Source organism: Mobula birostris, chromosome 22 (genome assembly GCF_030028105.1).
Source record: "Mobula birostris isolate sMobBir1 chromosome 22, sMobBir1.hap1, whole genome shotgun sequence".
Lineage (NCBI taxonomy): Eukaryota > Metazoa > Chordata > Chondrichthyes > Myliobatiformes > Myliobatidae > Mobula > Mobula birostris.
The window spans coordinates 9,791,715-9,810,945 of record NC_092391.1 but is presented as its reverse complement, the minus strand read 5'-3'; positions in this window follow the sequence as shown (position 1 = coordinate 9,810,945).

Below are 19,231 nucleotides of genomic sequence, written 5' to 3'. Positions count from 1 at the left end.
CTTCTACCGCGGTCTCCTGACCCCTGGACTTCGTTGTCAAGGTGATGGCTGCTGTTTTCTGAGGCAGTTGCTTCCCACCTCCCTTATGTGCTGTTGTTGGATGTGAAGAATTGAACTAAGTGGCTACAAATTTTAAACAATACCAGGCACCGGTTTTAAATACAAATAGGATGCAATTCCCTCAAATTGTTGTCCATGGTAGAAGCATATACAATTATTAACTCCAGAAGCGTATACAATTATTAACTCCAGCTAAAAATGAAGAAGTCAGCTAATCTAGGGAAAACAAGCTAGTTTTTAAGGAACAGAATGTCTGGAACTGATTACTTTTCCCTGTCATTTAATCGTTTCTCTGGCGCTCACTTTATAAATAGTTTTGACGAAAATGTCTCCTAGGTCAAAATTCCCGAAGGTGGTCTCCCTCTCTCTCTCTCTCTCTCTCTGACCCTCTCTCTGTTATTCTCTGCTTCAGTGTTAAACTGTCGTAAATTATTGTGCGTACATTATTATGAGTAGTTGTCAGAGAAGGGAAAAGATTTTGACTAATTTTAAAACAAATAGAAGAAGGGGTGCCTCTGGTACGTTCAGAGTTCAATTCTAACGCCGTCTATAAGGAACTTAAATGTTCTCCCCATGACCACATGGGTTTCCTCCAGGTGCTCCAGTTTCCTCCCACAGTCCGAAGACGTGCAGGTTAGTAGGTTGATTGGTTGTTGTAAATTGTCCTGTGACTAGGTTAGTGTTAAATCGGGAGTTGCTGGGTGGCATGGGCTTGCTGGGCCAGAAGAGCCTGCTTCGCATAAATAAATAATCGCACACTGCAGAATTCCATTTTCCCATCCACTTTCTTGGCTCAAGAAAACAGGCAACTTCATTGCAATAAGTGAAATGACTGGATGAACTCAATATTAGTTCTTCAACGATCAACCTTCAGCCATTTCAAATGTAAATTACAATATTAGATTGTCCTGGCAGTATTGATCTTAGGAAGAAAAGTACTGTGGAACGATTGAAATCACTACTGATGCCTTCTGATTCTCTGCACAAAAATCCTGGCAATTTTCAGTAGCACATATCACAACGGGGTTTTCTTAGTCAATAAAGAGGTTTTAGAACTCTCAACCAAATGCATTTCTGATGATGTCATAGTTGATGATGGTGTGTACCCAAATTAATAGACTTAGTGTTAAAAGCAGATAGCACCTAATTAGCGTAAGATTAACCCCTTGGGTCTCATTACTATTCATATGATTGAACTTCACAGAGCTTCTCTTGGCCTGTTACAGCTGTACAACCACAGAACATTAACACAGCATTCTGTAGACAAATACAGGCCAGCAGAGAACTAAACTGATTTATTAAACAAAAACCAAGTGAAGAATATTTCCGTCACTTTGAAGCTCTCTGTGTTCGGTCATGATGGCATCCTGGGCCTGTCACTTGACCTGAAAAGAATGGCGTTGCTCCCAGGATTTGGTAGCAAGGATGCATTCGTCTCAAGTCCATTGTGCATGGTTATTAGATGCTGACTTTGACCCTCCAATGACCCTAGCTTGTGCCTTTTGCCATAAGTGATGCTGCTTTATAACAAAAGATCTGCCAGATCCTGAGAAACATCGTTGCCTAGCAACTTGACCCTTGTCACGGCGCTGGGAACCTTTACAAAACCAACCACCAGGGTCATCCAAGTGTCAGGGGCTTCAAAATTGTCGGTGCCAAGTATCAGAGCCTTGACAGTCGTGGGCTGCGAAGAGATAAGTTCAATTTTTTTTCCATGAAGTTTCGAGTATGAGAACTGAATCGCCAAGCACCTCCTCTGCTACAAATGCCGCAATTAGATTTCAGCAAACCTGACTTACCACATTAACCATAGTCCCAGGTATTCCATTGTATGTTGCGTTAAACTGCATTAATAATTGAACACGGACTCCTCTCAATAGACATCAGTGTGACAAGGGGACGCACCTTTATAACAAATCAAAGGTAAAAGCTGTGGAAATATGAAAAGGAAATGCTGCTTCCAGTTTTCTCTCATAGAAAGATGTGATTTATGACTTCGAGATGATTTCTTCAGGAATGCTGTGACATGGAACCTCTCAGCCACTCTATTCCACTCACCACAGAATTATAATCAGAAGTTACCCAGCAACCTTATAACCACATCAGCAATTCTCAGGGACTTGTTTGACAAATATAATCTAATTCTGTTGCAAATTATTACCCTAAACTAACATGAAAGATGTTATTTGTATTTCATGTGCACTTATCAAAGTGTTGTCATCAAATGCAGATCAGACCACAGATTTTTAATATTTTTGTGGTTGTTCGACCATAAGACATAGGAGCAGAATTAGGCCATTCGGTCCATTGAGTCTGCTCCACCATTCAATCATAGCTGATTTATTTTCCCTCTCAATACCATTCTCTTGCTTTCACTCCATAAGCCCTGACATCCTTGCCAATCAAGAACCTATCATCCTCTGCTTTCAATATACCCGATGGCTTAGCCTCCACAGTCATTTGTGACAATGAATTCCACAGATTCACTTCCCTCTGGCTAAAGAAATTCCTTCTCACCTCTGTTCTAAAGGGACATACCTCTCTTCTGAGGCTGTGCCCTCTCGACTCCCCCACTATAGGAAACATCCACTCTATCTTTCAGTGGTTTCAGCGAGATCACACCTCATTCTTCTAAACTCCACCAAGTACAGGCCCAGAGCCGTCTTTGTTCACCGGATGGAGCCAGACCATCTAGAGAGGGGACTGGAGCCAATCATGTCACTCTGGGTGTGAAGCCATGAACAACCTCACTTGGTAAAACCAGCAGACTTTCTTCCCCAGAGGAAACCTGACGGGTGTTTATGCTACATATTCACTAGTATAGTTGTTAGCGTAAGTTACACTTTACCATGACAGCAGTAATATCAGGGTGCAGCTCCTACCGCTGTCTGTAAGCAGTTTGTACGTTCTCCCTACGACCATGTGGATTTACTCCAGGTGCTACAGTTTCCTCCCTCATTCCAAAGTTGAACAGTTACAGTAGGTAAGTTGTGGGCGTGCTACCTTGCTGCTTGAAGCATGGCAACACTTGCGGGCTGCCCTAGGACTGTGTTTGTTGTTGACACGTGTTTCACTGCATGTTTTGACACTTCAGTGTACACGTGACAAATTGGGGTGGCATGGTAGTGTAGTGGTTAGCATAACACTTTAAGGTACTGCATGCAACGTGCTGGAGGTTTTCGCCCGAAACATCGACTGCTTGTTCGAATCCATAGATGCTGCCTGACCTGCTGAGCTCCTCCAGCACATTGTGTGTATTGCTCTAGATTCCCAGCAACTGCAGTCTCTCTTGTCTCTTTGCTTTACAGTACTATCGACCCAGATTCAATTCGCACTGCTACCTGTCAGTACATTCTCCCCTCGGCCGCGTGGGTTTCCTCCGGGTGCTCCGGTTTCCTCCCACAGTCCAAAGATGTACCAGATGGTAGGTTAGTTAGTCATTGTCAATTGTCCCGTGATCTGGCCGGGGTTAAATCGGGGGCTGCTGGCAGCATAACCCAAAGGGCCAGAAGACCCATTCCACGTTGTATCTCAATCAATAAATCAATCAATCAATCAATAAATAAATCAATAAATAGATAGATAAATGTTTTTAACTTTGCAGTTACCATTACTGGTGCAAGTTTCTTAGTTCTAGATTTGTGCAATTAATGGAACTCACATTCCACAGCTGCCACGGTGGCTTTTGAACTCATGACTTCAGATTATGAATGTAATCCCAGAATAACCCAGGAACATCAGCTCTGTGTAACCACGTCAAGTATCCTTGCAACCACTCTGAAACTTCCCCTCCATCTCTTCTGCTGAAAGCCTCCTCTTCAATGCGTATTCTTGTCATTCAGCATTGAAATGGGTCCTTCAGCCCATCAAGGTCATGCCGAGCACACCCTACGCCAATGCCCACCCTCCTATTGGCACTCACACACTAGGGGCAACTTACAGTGAGTAATTTGCCCATCAACCCTCGTATGGGAGAGAAAAAGCACAAAGGTCACAGGGAGAGCGTACAAACTCAGCACAGTGTTTGATGATGGATCTGTGGCTTGTCAGATGTAAGGAAGCTTTAGGCTGGCCTGCTAGCATAGCGGTTAGCACAATGTATTACAGTACCAGTGACGCAGGTTCAACTCTCGCTGCTGCCTGTAAGGAACTTGTACATTTTCCTCATGACCGCATGGTTTCCTCCGGGTGCTCTGGTTTCCTCCCACAGTCCAAAGACGTACCGGTTAGTAGATTAATTGGTCATTGTAAATTGTCCCATGGTTAGGCTAGAGTTAAATCAGGGGTTGCTGGGCAGCATGGTTTGAAGGGCGGTGTCTCAATCAATCAATAAATAAATAAACAGCAGTTGTTGCTGTTGCTGAAATGGGGATGCAGAGCTACTCAAATTCATGTTGTATTTATTGGTTCATCCTCAATATTGAGGATCTCCACCATCATACTCCCTTCTCACTGCTGCAATCGGAAATGAGGTCCCACACCGCCAGGTTCAGAAATAGTTCCCTCAACCATCAGGCTCCTGAACCAGTGTGGATATTGTCACTTAGCTCAACTCTGAACTGACTCCACAACCTACAGACTCACTTTCAAGGACTCTACAACTCATGTTCTCAGTATCATTTGCATATATACCGGGCCGGGGGGGGTGGGGAGGAGGAGAACAGTCATTGGATGTTGAAACCAGAAGAGCAGGGGTTAAACTGAGGAGAAAGATTTGAGTTTAAGTCGAGTTTATTGTCATATGCACAACTACATGCATGACAGGTGCAATGGAAACTTGTTTTCAGCAGCATCACAGGGACGTGGCGTAAGAGACACAACATTCACAAGGAAGGCAAGTTCCTACAGAGATACTGCGGAGAGCGTTCTGTGTTGGGGCCAGTGCACAGGATCGGGAAAAGAAGCAGAGGTCTGCAGAGTCAGCCAGTTCCGTCATGGGCATCATCCTCCCCGCCATCGAGGACATCTTCACAACTCAGTGCCTCAAGAAGGCAACATCCATCATTACAGACCCCCATCACCCGGGAAATGCCCTCTTCTCATTACCACCATCAGCGAGGCAGTGCAGGAACCTGAAGACCCACACCCAGTACTTTAGTAACAGCTTCTTCCCCTCCGCTATCTAATTTCTGAATGGTCCACGAAACCATGAACACTCCCTCACTATTCCTCCTTTGCACTATTTATTTATATTATTATTATAGTATTTTTTAAAATTTATTGCACTGTACTGCTGCAGCAAAAAAGGACAAATTTCAAGACATATATCAGTGATAATAAGCATGATTCTGATTCAGATTCTAAACATAAATGATAAAATTATGCAAGAAAAGGCACAATTAGAACTGGTTGGGTTGAGTTGTTCTCTGATCTCGTCTCTGATTGGCTATGTGACGAACTTCGTGCGCAGTGGTCTGGGGAATTTTGCTCATAGGTAGGATCGAGGTCTACGTGCTTGTTTACAGAATTCTAGCAATTCTCTTGCATGCTGTGTGTTCGCTTGCGCCATGACTTTCACTGATGCCCAGCTGAATTTGTGCCCCTCTCGATCTTCATGGGTAGAGATTAGGGAGAGTTGGTCATGGTACTTTACAGCCAGATAATGTTCATGGATCCTTGTGGGTAGTTTTCTCCCAGTTTGCTGCAGTCCCCACCTTGGATTTTGTAGACCACATTGGTCTTGTCTCACAGCTTAGCTCATTCTTCTGGTCTGCAGAGTGCTCTCCTCAATGTAGTTCGTCACATAGTCAATCAGCAACGAGGTTTCCTCCCCACATCACAATTGAGTTTCTGAAATGACGACCAATCAGCTGATTGAAAAGTATACAAACGCCAAGGAGTTGGAGGACACACCACAATCAACGGCACACTGATGTGGTGATGAAACATTTGCAAATAAGTTGCCAAAATTGGAGAACAATTCAACCCAACCATCAACCACCTGAGACATGCCTCTTCTGAATTACGTCCAACGAATGGAACTAACAAAAAAAGTCTATTCTAGTGCAAAGTGTTTAAAATGGTCATAGCGATATTGTTCTGAGATAGTGATAAGTGTTGTGCAGGTTCGTTTAAGAAATAAATGGTTAAAGGGAAGTAGTTCTTGCTTTGAAAGGGCTCTGAGGGATGAATCATGACAAGTTGAAGTCTACTGTCATCTGACTGCACATGTATACAAACAAATGAAACTGTGTCTTCCTTTGAGTCAGAACATAACAGTAGTGTTCATGCAACACACATCAAAGTTGCTGGTGAACGCAGCAGGCCAGGCAGCATCTCTAGGAAGAGGTACAGTCGACATTTCAGGCCGAGACCCTTCGTAGTGTTCATGGATCCATGAGCCATTCAGAAATCTGATGTTGGATAAACTGTTCCTGAATCATTGAATATGTATCTCCACCCTAATGGTAGTAATGAGAAGAGGGCATGTTCTGGATGGTGAAGGTCTTGTCTCTTTTCAAGGTGGACCATCTCTTGAAAATGTCCTCAATGTCGGGGAGGGCTGTACCTGTAATGGAGCTAGCTGAATGTTCCAACTCTTTCGGTTTTTCTTTCAGATTTCCTGCATCTGCAGCTTTGGTTAATAGTCTAATGCATTTCTCGGTCGAGGTGGTGTGTGCGGCTTGAAAAGGAATCTGCAGGGAGTGTTGTTCTGCTGCCTTTGAACCAGAATCACAATCAGGCTTATTAACAGTGACATACATCAGGAAATTTGTTGTTTTGTGGCAGTAGTACAGTGCAATACATGGAAACTACTATAAGTTACAATAAGTATTTTTTAAAAAGTGCAAAAAGAGATTGATTCCTGGGATGGCAGGACTTTCATATGATGAAAGACTGGATCGACTAGGCTTATACTCACTGGAATTTAGAAGATTGAGGGGGGATCTGATTGAAACGTATAAAATCCTAAAGGGATTGGACAGGCTAGATGCAGGAAGATTGTTCCCAATGTTGGGGAAGTCCAGAACGAGGGGTCACAGTTTGAGGATAAAGGCCTTTTAGGACCAAGATGAGGAAAAACTTCTTCACACAGAGGGTGGTGAATCTGTGGAATTCTCTGCCACAGGAAACAGTTGAGGCCAGTTCATTGGCTATATTTAAGAGGGAGTTAGCTAAGGTCCTTGTGGCTAAGGGGATCAGGGAGTATAGAGAGAAGGCAGGTACAGGGTTCTGAGTTGGATGATCAGCCATGATCATACTGAATGGAAGTGCAGGCTCGAAGGGCCGAATGGCCTACTCCTGCACCTATTTTCTATGTTTCTATGTTTCTATGAGAGTGAAAAGTGAGGTAGTGTCATGCGTTCCTGGGCCCATTCAGAAATTTGACAGCGATTGGGAAAAAACTGTTCCTAAAATGTTGAGTGTGTGTTGTCATACTCCTGTACCTCCTCCCTGTTGGTACCAATCAGAAGAGGGCATGTCCTGGATGATGAGGGCCCTTAATGCTGGATGCTACCTTCTTGATGCATCACCTACTGAAGATCTCCTCTTGATGAGAGAGGCTGAGGGTTTGGGATGTAACATCGGGGTTACATGCTGTAAATCTTTAAGCTGGGAAGTGCTGTGTCAGTCATGTGGGCTGCTTTATCCTGGATAGTTGCGAGCTTCCTGAGATAATTAATAACTTCAGCTGCACTGAGGATGTTACACCAAAATTTAAGGAGTGTCAAAATATTTTAAGGTATCTAATATTCCATGCCATCTCAGCAAGACTGGAATAAATTTTTAAACCATGGTTCTTCTCATCATGGATATGAAACAGACACCTTAATTACTGAGTTCTTTTTAATGTAAGAGTTGGCTCAGACCTTAACAATCAAATCCTTGTGTACAGGAAAGTAAAAAAAAACCTGTGATCTTAATATTTTATATAAAATACACTAAAATCCATACTTTCATTACAATTTAATCCATTACATGTGTAAAATGGCATCTCAGGCCATAAATTATTTAGAATTAATAAACAGCAAAATTTGCTATGCCGCATCAATAATTAAATGTGGATATGAATATTTCGGCTTTCAACATAGTCAAATAGAGAAGAAAGCATCAAAAAAAAAGAAGGAATTAAAATCTCTTTGGCTCTTCACTACAATTAGGTTAACATCATGCATGGGTTAATATTTAGATTGAAGGACTGAACATCAACGTGGCCTCCTTCAGTCTGAGCATCTTGGTTTCATTAAAACTATGCTGTGGTTCCGGCTAAACTTCTGCCAAACATTTCAACAAAACCATTTTTAAATTCAAATCTTTATCACTGCGCGGTTATTACTTTTGCGTAGGAATTACCTTCCTCAGTACACAGAAGTATTTCCTGACACTGGCCCGTGTCTATAGCCAGCCGGACTTTGTAAACTAATGACATGGAAAAGCGTCACCACGAACTATCCAGCTTCAGAACTGGTGAGACCAGCCTCCCCTCCATGGACTCTGTCGAAACTTCTCACTCCCTCAGGAAAACAGGCAGCATGATCAAAGCCTCCACCATCCCAGGCCTTCTTTCTTCTCCCCTCTGGCATCAGGACAAAGATACAAAATCCTGAAAGCACGTACCATCAGACTGAAGGACAGCTGCTGCCCCGCTGTTCTAAGGCTATTAAGTGGTTCCCCTCTACAATTAATGGCAGGGTGGAAGTACGTCTCTACCAAAGGAGGTGTAAGGCGCTCCCTCCCTCTGCAACCTGCAGATCACCCTTGGGCAAAGTGTAGCACCTACTTAGACCTCGCGCACCCCACCCCCCCCAACTCCCCGATCAGGGTCAGGTGAAGCCATAGGAGCAGGTGGTAGGTGGTCATACGAGCAGCTGATGTGTATCTCAAGTCCTGGTTGTGTGACCACTGACACCATACAGGCAATCCCTGAACAGTATTGAGGTCTGGGGTCACCCATCTTGTAAAGACAATCCCCAGAAGAAGGCAACGGCAAACCACTTCTGTAGTAAAATTTGCCAAGGATAATCGTAGTCATGGAAAGACCATGATCGGCCATGTCATACTACACAGTATATAATGAACAAACTACAATAAGAGAGATTCTTGTCCACCATCTATCTTGCACCTTATTGTCTACCTGCACTGCACTTTCTCTGGCTGTAACACTTTACTGTGTATTCTGTTATTCCTTTATCTTGTTCTGCCTCGATGTTCTGTGTCATGACCTCAGCCCTATGAACAGTATTCAAGACAAGCTTTCCACTGTGGTAATAATAAGCAAATTATAATTCTAATGCCAATATTAATAATAAACTTTGAATAAATGCAATAAGATGAGAATAAAAGACCAATAACGACTCTTTTTCTTAATCGATTTACAAGCCGTGGGCATTGGTGCGACAGCCGGTATTTACTGTCTGTCCGTGATTGTTGTCTCAATAGCTGTGATGTGGTAAAATCCACATTGCTCAGAGCTTGGGTCACATGTAGGTCAGATTGGATAAGGATCTTCGGGAGAGGAGTGAAACACTTTCATACCCAGTGGTAATAGTTAATGACAAAAATGTAGGCGGTAATGATGAGGGGGTTTGTGAGGGAGTGTTTTGGTCCTGGGAGGGGTGGGAAGGTGCAAATCAAGTAGGCTGCTTTCTCCCAGGTGGGGCCCAGCTTTTGGTGTTGAGGACAGAGGGAAGAAGGAATAAAGGCATAGAATATTTTCCCAAAGGAGAGCAAGTTCGGAATTCTGCCAATGGAGGTGGTGGATTGCGTCTGCTTAACGCTAAATGTCAGAAATGTCTTCAGGTCTGTGAGTAACGTACGGACATCAACCAAGTACAGTGTCCACACCAAGGTGAAGCTGTCCCAGAGCTGTGTTCTGTCCACACTCTTGTATGTGTACAGGTCAGAATGCTGGCACATGACAGAGGGAGACCTTGCCAAGCTGCCGTCATTCCACACCATGAGTCTTTGGAAGATCATCCATATTTTCTGGTCAAGAAAGATCTCCAATCCTGCCCAGTGTCACCAAGAGGACATGGCCACAATCATCATGAGGAAACGGTGGAGATGGATTGGGCATATGATGAGAAGAAAGGCTGACTCCATCTTCAAGACAGCCCTTCGCTGGACCCCGGAAGGGAGGAGAAAACACAGGAGACCAAAGGCAACTTGGCACTGTACCATAGAGACGGAAATGAGGATCCTGAACCACAGCTAGGACACAATAGAGAAGGTGGCCAAGAACAGTCAGACAGGACGTTGATTGCTGCCCTGAATGCAAATGACATTAATGTTTAATGTCATTTCCAGTACACAAGTGTAAAGGAGAATGAAATAATTGCCACTCCAGATCCAATGCAATACCAAAAAAAATAAGAAAAAGAGCACAATAGTAAAAAGCACAATAAATATAAATAAGATAGATTATATACATAGATTATTTGTATGTCCATAAACTGACGCTGCATACAGGAGTGTTTGTACATAAGGTGACTCTGACAGGAAATGATAAAGTAGTGGTGGTTGGGGGTGTGGAGGGGTGGGTTAGTTCAACAATTAAGAGAAGTTCGGATAAGTACATGGATGAGAGGGGTATGGAGGGTTGATGGGATGAGACAGAATAACAGTTTGGCATGAACTAGATGGACCAAGTGGCCCATTTCTGTGTTGTAGTGTTCTCTGTCTCCTTGTCTGCATTAATTGGAAGTGCAAAGGGACTAGAAAGTTCTTGTGCAGTACTCCCTAAAGGTGAACTTGTTCTGCAGTAAGGATGGCAAAAGCTATCAAAGAGTTAATTCATTTAGGAGGTTATCCTTGTGAGAATTGAAAGCAAGAGTGCAAAACCGATGGGGCGTAAAGTTGATTCTTCTCCAAGAGCTTTGTAAGCTTATAATAGACCGTAATTTATGTAAGAAAATTTAGAAATAAATGAACGCATATTGAGAAGAAATAAATGGGAGGAAGTCTGAATTCACAGGTTCTGGCCTCATTGCAACCAGGGGCATCACATGATGTCGAATTATGGATGATTCTACTGAGTCAGTAGGCAGTAAATTGAGGGGTTCAGCTGACATCATAAGGCAGGAGAGGGATACGGGAATGGTTTATGGATGTCACCCAGATCAGAGATTAATTTATGCTATTTTACTCATCTTCTACTGAATAGGTAATGCGTTCTGAGCGGCCCATGAACCAACAAAGACTTCTTGCTCTTTTTTTTTGCACAGCTTATTTATTTTAGTATTTCTTATTGTAACATAGTAATTTAGGAGCCTGAAGACTCACACCCAGTGTTTTAGTAACAGCTTCTTCCCCTCTGCTATCAGATTTCTGAATGGTCCATGAATCCATGAACACTTCCTCACCATTCTTCTTTTGCACTATTTAATTTATATTTTTATTGTAATTTTTTAATATATTGCACTGTACTGCTGCAGCAAAACAACAGATTTCACTATATATTCTATGTCAGTGTTAATAAACCCAATTTGGATTCAGATTCAAAGCAGCAGGTGCATGGGATCACCACTCTTTGCAGATTCCTTTTCAAGTAACACAAACCACCTTGACTAGAAATGCATCAAATAATAACGAGGCAGCCCCCAGAGAAGAAGTCATCGCCCTGGCACAGTGGAAAACAACCTCTCCCTCAATGTCTCAAAAAACAAAGGAGATGGTTGTGGACTACAGGAGGAATTGAGACAGGCTAGCCCCTATTGACATCAATGAATCTGGGGTTGAGAAGGTGAACAGCTTTAAGCTTCTTGGCATATACATCACCGAGGACCTCTCGTGGTCTGTACATACCGGCTGTGTGGTGAAAAAGGCACAACAGCACCTCTCTCACCTCAGACATTTGAAGAAGATTGGTATGGACCCCCAAATCCTAAGAACTTTCTATAGAGGCACAATTGAGAGCATCCTGACTGGCTGCATCACTGCCTGTTATGGGAACTGTACTTCCCTCAGTCACAGGACTCTGCAGAGAGTGGTATGGAGAGCCCAATGCATTTGTAGATGTGAACTTCCCACTATTCAGGACATTTACAAAATCAGGTGTGTAAAAAGGGCCTGAAGGATCATTGGGGACCCGAGTCACCCCAACCACAAACTGTTACAGCTGCTACCAACTGGGAAACAGTACCGTAGCATAAAAGCCAGAACCAACAGGCTCTGGGACAGCTTCCACCAGGTCATCAGACTGATTAATTCATGCTGATACAACTGTATTTCTATGTTATATTGACTATCCCATTGTACATATTATTTATTATAAATTTCTATCAATTGCAAATTGCATATTAGACAACATCGTTGTGTAAAGATTTTTACTCCTCATGTATATGAAACATGTAAGTAATAAAGTCAATTCAATTCAATTCAAATTATTAAACAAATGTGCAGATGCTGGAAATCTGAAATAAAAACTGAAAATGCTGGAGCATCCATTTAGCTTCATCACAGGCACAACCCTCCTCACCATTGAGGACGTCTTCAAAAGGTGGTCATAAACACAGGAAATTTCCCAGTTGCTGGAAATCTAGAGCAACACACACACAAAATGCTGGAGGAACTCAGTAGGTCAGGCAGCATCTATGGTGTAGTGACTACTTGTAAACAGACTAAAGGTTGCTGAGAGGCTAAAGGTTAATTTATACTTCTGCGTAGTAGCCTACACTATAGCCTACGCAAGTGGCCTACGCTGTTGTGAGCATTTATACTTACGTGTTGGTGTGTCTGCGTCGCTCTGCAATTCACCGCCAAAGCGCTAGTTGGCGGTGGGGTTTCTATGCCACTGTGTTGAGTTCCTTCATGTTGAAACTCAACACGAAGAAACTCAAACTTCAAACAATGGCGACTGAAGCTGAAGGAGGGTGAATTTTCTGTGCTTGTCCGGCCACTGAGAGACATGGACGAGGAACTGCATTTCAAATATTTTCAGATGTCGGCAGGTAGATTTGACGATTTGGTTCATCGTCTCCAACCATTTATTTCGCATCAGTGTACGCTTAGTATACTCAGAGACTGGCAATCACCATTCGAGTTTCAGCTTCAGGTGGAAGTCAGCAGGCTGTAGCAGCTACAAACTGGCGTCAAGCACAGGGTCCTCCATAATTTCAGAGGTCTGTAAAGCTTTATGGAAAGCATTGCAGCCAGAGTTCCTTCCCTGCCCTTCAGTTGCCCAGTGGGAAGCTATTGCAGCGTAGGAGGAAATGCGATGCTACCAAGCAGATCAATCACAGTTATTGTGGTCTGTGTCGGCGTGACGTGTAGTTACATTTTTGGAGAGGTGCGCGTCAGGCTACAGCGTAGGGTGTGCTGCTACGCCGTACCTATGGCGTAGATTTGATACAGAAATATAAATGGGCCTTAAGTGAGGGGAATTGCGCAGTATGTCACACTTCCAACTGACAGAATTTGGTATGTTTGATCCTTTATTACAAACCAGCAATAAAATCATTTGATTCTTTTGTAATTCATGTAAAAGTAATTGGATCAAATTCAAACACAGACAAGTGGTCAACAAAAATATGTGCTTCCTGCTTACCCCCTCTCTCTGCCACCAAACAGGTGAACAGGTGACTATACTCTTTAATTTTAGCAGCCACCCAATGCCCACTAACGGCTGTCCAAACCCAAATTACCTTAACACAGAGTGAGAATGTACAAACACAAGACAGACTAACAAGTAGATACGTATCCATGGAACTGAATAAACAGTCAACGTTTCAGCCCCCGGCCCTTCGTCAGGACTGGAAAAGAAGATGCCAGGATAAAAAGGTGGGGGAAGCTTTTTATTTCATCCCCCCTCCCCAACTACCTAGCTTCACCTATCGGCTGACAGCTTGCCCTCCTTTCCCTCCCCCACCTTATTCTTCCCCCTTCCTCTCCAGTCCTGATGGAGGGTCTTGGCCCAAAGCATTGACTGTTTATCCATGTCTATGAATGCTGCCTGACCTGCTGAGCTCCTCCGGCATTTCATGTGTGCTGTTTAAGTGACAGTGCCTCATGAAGGCAGCATCCATCGTTAAGGACCATCACTGTCGGGGACATGTCCTCTCCTCATTTCACTGAGGCTGCTCTGCCACTCTTGTCCCGAACCAACGGCAGTATACTCTTACAGCTTGGAATGAGGGTAGGAGAAATGAAACCAGATCCCCCTGTGCCGCGAAGAGGCCACCCTCAGGGTGGAGGAGCATCACCTTATATTCCATCAGGAATAGCCCCCAACCTGATCGCGCAAATATCAATTTCTCCTTCCAGTGAAAATATCTTTCCTCACCCTCCCCTCTTCTTCTTCTTTTTCCCACTCTGGCCTCTTACTTCTTCTCCCCTCCTTCCCTTTCTCCTATGGTCCACTCTCTTCTCCTCCTATCAGATTGCTTCCTCTCCAGCCTTTCACCATTCCTACCCACCTGGCCTCATCAATCACCTTCCAGCTGTCCTCCTTCCCCTCCCCTCACCTTTTTATTCTGGCATCTTCCCCCTTCCTTTCCTGTCCCGAGGAAGGGTCTCAGCCTGAAATGTTGCCTGTCTATTCGTTTCCATAGCTGCCGCCTGACCTGCTGAGTTCCTCCAGCATTTTGTGCGTGTTGCTTTAAAAAGGCCTTTCACGGCACTGGGCGATTATGAGGGGTATAGGCAGTGTTAATGCAAGCAAGTTTTTTCCACTGAGGTTGGGTGAGACTGGAAATAGAGATCATAGGTTAAGGGTGAAAGGTGTCGGCTGGTCGGGTGCTTCCAATGCATCGACAGTTGTCGGTGCCTGGAAGTTTATGGCAGCGAGAGTTTCTCCCTTCTGCCGCCTGCTGTCGGGGACTATCAGGAGTCGATCGGAACTTTGAGACTTTTTTCTACCATTCCCATGGTCTGCTCTTTATCAAATTATGGTATTGTTTTGCACTGCTGTAACAATATGTTATAAATATGTGGTCTTGTCAGTGTTAGTCTTTGGGTTGCCCTGTTTTTTTCTGTGATATCACTCCGGGGGAACATTGTATTATTTCTTAATGCATGCATGAATTTCTAAATGACAATAGACGAGGACTGAGTGTCCTCATAATCTAATCTAAATATTTAAGGGAATGCTGAGGGGAAATTTCTTCACTCAGAGGATAGTGAGAGTGTGGAACGAGCTGCCAGCAGAGGTGGTGGATGCAGGTTCGAATGCAGCAAGTTTGGATAAGTATATAGACGAGATGGGTATGGAGGGCGATGGTCCAGGAGCATGTCGATAGGACTAGGCAGAATAACGAGCGGCGTGGTAGTGTAACGCTATGACAGTGCTAGTGACCCGGATTCAATTCCGCCACTGTCTGTAAGGAGTTTGTACATTGTCTCTATGACAACGTGGCTTTGCTCCAACATTCCAAGATGTAAAGGTTAATGAGTCACATGGGAATAACTGGACATGGCGCAGGCTTGTTGGGCCGGAAGGGACTGTCACCGCGCTGTGTCTCTAAGTATAGGCTAGATGGGCCGAAGGGCCTGTTTGTGTACTGTAGTGCTCTATGGTGTTATTGTGACACAGGAGAGGTAGCAGGGAAGCTGCACACAGTAAACCTCCACAAAAAGCAATGAAATGGGGAGTGAGCAGTATACATCTCATTGACCAAGGGATAGATATTGACCTGGCCGACCTTCCTTCCAACATAGCGGCACTGTACCACAGAGCCTTCTGCACCGACGCAGGAGTCACAGCTTGGTGTTCTCAGTCAAAGGAGAGGATCCTGCGTGGATCTGGTGGGCCAAAAGGCCTGTGAGTTCTGATGGAACAGTACCACCTCAGTCCGACACAATCTCCCATCCAAATCCCTCAGCACTGAGTGGCACGGATCTACGGTTGAGTAGTAGGCGGCACGAAAGCATAGCGGGGTAGCACAAGGCTTTAACGCACTCTGATCACTGACTGGGGTTCAATTCCCACCACTGCCTGTAAGGAGTTTGTACTCTCTCCCTGTGACTGTGGGGTTTCCGCTGGGTGCTCCAATTCCTCCTCACAGTCTAAAGACGTACGAGTTAGGGTTAGGGGTAGTGAGTTGTGGACACCCTATGTTGGCGCCAGAAGCATGGCGACACTTGCAGTCCGCCCCCAGCACACCCTCGAACTGTGTTGGTTGTTGATGCAAGAGATGCATTTCACTGTCTGTCTCGATGGAGGTATGATAGATAAAGCTACTTTTTTAAAACTTTTATCTTTAGTTTGTAAACCGAGTGTAATACTGCACTTTATATCTAAATATATATAAACATAGAAAAGATTCCCTGCACGTAGACAGCGAGGCAGAGCAGTGCACTGGAAATTGGGAGATGCCTTCCAGCAACTCAACATCAGTTTCAGTGAAAATCTGAGCATTTACAGAAACAGACAACAGATTCCCCATATGTGAAATTCAAAGTTCAAAGCAAATTTATTATCAAAGTACATACATGTCACCATATGTTCCAACTCTGCACTCTACAGGTATTGAAGAATTTGTTTGCAAACCTTTGATTTGAGGGGGATTGAAGTAAGGGTGGCAGGTGCAGATACGTCTCTACCAAAGGAGGTGTAAGATGCTCCTTCCCTCTGCTAGCCTGCAGGTCACCCTTGAGCAAGGTGTAGCACCTACTTAGCCCCCGATCAGGGTCACGTGAAGCCATGGGAGCAGGTGGTAGATGGTCGTATGAGCAGCTGGTGCATATCACAAGTCCTGGATATGCAACCACTGACACCAGGCAGACAATCTCTGAACAGCATTGATGTTGGCTGGGGTCACCCGCCTTGTAAAGACACTGCCCAGAAGAAGGCAATGGCAAACCACTTCTGTAGAAAAAGTTGCCAAGAACAATCATGGTCATGAAAAGACTGTGATCGCCCGCGTCATACGACACAGCACATAATGATGGTGATGATGATGGAATGAGGCCCTACTAGATACTGAAAGGCCTGGATAGAGGGGACGTACAGAGGATGGTTCAATTAGTCAGAGACAGGGATCTGAGGCACAACTTTTAAAAACATCTCTCTAAAACTGAGATGAGGGGGAATCTCTTCAGCCAGAAGATGACGAACCTGTTGCCACAGAGGAGTGTGGAAGCCATCATTGGGTGTATTTATGGCAGAGAATGATAGATTCTTGATCTTTAAGGGTGTTAAGGGTTAAGGGAAGAAGGGGTTAAAAAAAAAAATCAGCCATAATGAAACGGCTGAGCAGACGTGATGGGCCAGATAGCCAAATTCGGCTTGTATACCTTCCGGTTTTAACAAGGTTTCAGTATTCTTAGTAGGTTTCATTTGGTGCAGATGTTGAGATTGTGAAGTTATGTAAGCCCAAGTGGAGGGAAAGAATTGAACGTAAGGAGATGACAGGTGTGTCAAACCTGTTTGTTTAAATAATTAATTATGGGTAATATGTATAAATATGTGAATTGCACACGTCATCACGCTACCACATTGTACATGTGCACCTCGCTTAAAGTAAACCCAAACTTAGACCCTCAAACTTGGACTCCCATGTCTTCCTCTCGAATTAGTTTCACGTTTTGAAGTTACAAATATAAGAAATTCCCTATCTTCTCCCGCAATATGGGGACATTTTAAGTCAGGACAGACATCTCATTGGATCTCCAGTTTTGCACTCTGTCCAGTCCTACCCTCCACTGATGACAACGATGAGCAAACTCTGTCAGATTATTAAATAAACTTCATTGCCAAGCTCATTTACCTCGAAGCATTTCTGGTTCACGGTGCTCTCTAATCTGTCTGCAATGTCACCTTGTATATTAACCAATTACAGCTAAAGCAGGGTATCAGATGAAGAATTGACCCTTAATGAACAAGCCTAGTGCATGCATTCATGTCATTAGCTCAGATAGAGAGCAGGGCAGCCACAGGTCACACAGCAGCAGGCCGCTGAGTCTCCTCGGTTTCAAAGCCTTGTCTCCAACAGTCAAAGACCTTTCTAATTCAGCTCAGTGCCAGCAATTCCCTCCTTCTCCTGTCCCACTGATGAACCCAGGGACTGACGGTGCCACCAAAAAGCTTTTTCCTCGCTTTTTTCTCACCCGTCAGTTCTGCACAAAATTAAGATTAAACATCACAACAAATTGTTGGTTGTACAGTGTTTTAATATAGAACATAGGATAGTACAGTAAAGGCCTTTCAGCCCACAATGTTGGACCACCCTTTCAACTGACTCCAAGATCAATCCAGCCCCACCTTCCTACAAAGCCCTCCATTTTTCTTTCATTCATGAGCCTGTCTAAGAGTTTCTTAAATGCCCCTAATGTGTCTGCCTCTACCACCACCCCGATAGCACATTCCATGCACCTACCATCATCTGTCTAAAAACTTACCTCTATACTCCCTATACTTTCCTCCAATCATCTTAAAATTATGTCCTCTTGTATTAGCCATCTCCACCATCATCTGTCTAAAAACTTACCTCTATACTCCCTATACTTTCCTCCAATATTCTTAAAATTATGTCCTCTTGTATTAGCCATCTCCACCATCATCTGTCTAAAAACTTACCTCTATACTCCCTATACTTTCCTCCAATCACCTTAAAATTATGTCCTCTTGTATTAGCCATCTCCACCATCATCTGTCTAAAAACTTACCTCTATACTCCCTATACTTTCCTCCAATCATCTTAAAATTATGTCCTCTTGTATTAGCCATCTCCACCCTGGAAAAAATGTTCTCTGGCTGCCCACTCAGTCTATGACTTTAATCATCTTGTACACCTCTATCATGTCACCTCTCATAGTTTGCTCAATCTATCTTCACAAGACATGCTGCCTAATCCATAAGACCATAAGACATAGGAGCAGAATTAGGCCACTTGGCCCATCGAGTCTGCTCCGCCATTTCCTCATAGCTGACCTGTTTCTCCCTCAACTCGATTCTCCTGCCTTCTCCCCGTAACCTTTCACGCCCTGACCGATTAAGAAACTACTAACCTCCGCCTTAAATACATCCAAAGGCCTAGTCTCCAAAGATGCCTGTGGCAAAGAATTCCACAGAGCCACCACCCTCTGGCTAAAGAAATTCCTCTTCATCTCCGTTCTACATAGACATCCCCCTATTCTGCAGCTGTGCCCTCTGGCCCTAGGCTCTCACACCATAGGAGACATCCTCTCCACATCCACTCTATCCAGGCCTTTCAACATTCAATAGGTTTTAATGAGATCACCCCTCATTCTTCTATATTCCAGCGAGTAAAGGCCCAAAGCTATCAATTGCTCC